Raw genomic sequence first — 1886 nt, 5'->3', positions numbered from 1 at the left:
CCAGATTCCAAGCCTCAAAAAGGTGAAGCTTAAGCCTCAATTAAATTGTAGTAAGGCTATAGCCTCAAGGCTAATTTACAGTGCCTCACCTTGAGGCAATGCTCAACACGTAAGCCTCAATAGCATTTATAAACACTGATTATATCAAATAGATAATTTGTAATTTAGGGTCCACTAACACCATTTTTATAAGAAAAAAATAGTACTATGGCACACTAATTTTGAGACATATAAACAGACAGGAAACAATCATGAGAGATAGAAGCAACACCAGATCACACAAACATGAAAAAGAAGTAGGGTCATCTTTAGAAAGACTAACAATGTATCTTCTCACGGGAGTGTCAAGAAAAACAAATGTGCTAACGACAATGCTATGCAAGAAAGTGGAATCATCGCCGTATGCAAATGTACTTCCAAATACAATGTCCAGATAATGTGTCATTGTTGCTAAAATCATGACAATATAAGTGGGTTGCCAAAGAAAGGCAAAGGGAATGGATGTTGCACCATGTCTTTGTATGGCTCTCTAGCACAACTAAGTCACCGCCAAGGGCCTAAGGCACTTCAATGGTGTGCATCAGGATTTCCAGGTTTGTCCTCGAGCATGCTTATTGTCTGTAGCTAACGCTCTTAGGCCAATTGAAAGACAACTTCCCCAATTTCACAATCCCCACAATTTTGCACCAGTGTTCCTCCTATACATCAACACTTTGCCATCCAAATTAAATCAAGCATATAACCAAAAACATATTCCACATTGCTTATAAAAAATTTTGGATGCTGAGAAAATGCAGGAAAATAAAAGAAACCAAAATTCTGAATCTCAGAATTTCCTTTGTTTGTAACCCGAGAAAACATAGATCTCCAGTAAACCGAGCATAAAGCCACAAAACCAGCATTCAATATACGATTTTCAAGTTCTTAATTAGTTTCTTTCCTCATTTTCTAGGAAATTAAAGACGGGAAGGAAGGCAAGACAAGGATGATGTTAAATTACCTTAGAGTTAGGGTTTTGGTATGCACCTGGTTTAATGGAGAGAGAGTCGAGAAGAGAAGCGACATTTTTCCAAAGAGAAGCCGAATCGGAAGTCGAGAAGCTTCTGATTCCAAGGGATCTCTCAAACGATTGCATCTTTTCTATCTTTTGCTTCTCGATCTGCTCAGACTGCTCCCTGCAGCGGGTTCTTAGTCAAGTTTCAAATTTGCCAAGACTGGGGACCGTTGGAAGGTAAAGCCCCATGTTTGGGTTCAAGTGTTTTTCTCGCTTGTCTCGTGTGTAAGAACTAATCCCTATCCGGATTGCAGATAAATCGAATTTGCAGGTCTAGTCCACAATCCAATTTTTTAAAAATTAACCCATAGAATTTCTAAAGGCTAAAGCATAAGACGCATGCAGGCAATAGGGCCATGATTAAAAGCCCAAATGGACTTCTATGAGAAGCAATGCTAATGCTTCAACTCGATTTTAAAACAAAAAGAAAAAATAGCAATTTATTATTCTCTAAAAACATATTATTATTTAATTTTTCTTTTCTAATACAAAAATAACAAATTTGTAGTTATTTTTGGAGTATTGAAACTAAAAAATTAAACTTGATTTAAAAAATGTTTTTAAAAATAATTTTTATTTGTCAAAACATTTGAAAAAAAAAAAACAATTTTGGGAATTTGTTATGAAATTATAATAGTTTTTGTTATAACAAATTTTAAGTGTTTTCTACTCTTTTTTGCATAAGCTTCTCTCTACAAAATTTCGCATTGTATATAGATAAGTAATCATTAATAATTATAAGCCCAAAATCTATTTTTCATATTTGAATCTTCAAGCAGAAATTCATTCCTAAAAATAATTTAACACTATTTTTAACTACTATTTTCAAATA

At 34.2% G+C, this 1886-nt stretch overlaps 1 long non-coding RNA gene across 2 annotated transcripts; it reads right to left on the bottom strand.

Annotated features, from left to right (window-relative positions):
* Nucleotides 1-286: 286 nt before the first annotated feature.
* On the bottom strand, nucleotides 287-1270 carry LOC117931126. Of its 2 annotated transcripts, none has more exons than XR_004653987.1 (2): nucleotides 1001-1270; nucleotides 287-698 (listed from the first exon to the last, which is right to left on the bottom strand). It is a non-coding gene; the product is annotated as an uncharacterized LOC117931126 (long non-coding RNA). The 2 variants fall into 2 exon arrangements; XR_004653991.1 differs by having other exon boundaries at nucleotides 1027-1270.
* Nucleotides 1271-1886: the final 616 nt, after the last annotated feature.

Source organism: Vitis riparia, chromosome 1, assembly GCF_004353265.1.
Source record: "Vitis riparia cultivar Riparia Gloire de Montpellier isolate 1030 chromosome 1, EGFV_Vit.rip_1.0, whole genome shotgun sequence".
NCBI classification, from domain to species: Eukaryota; Viridiplantae; Streptophyta; class Magnoliopsida; order Vitales; family Vitaceae; genus Vitis; species Vitis riparia.
This window is presented reverse-complemented; position numbering and strand designations above follow the sequence as displayed.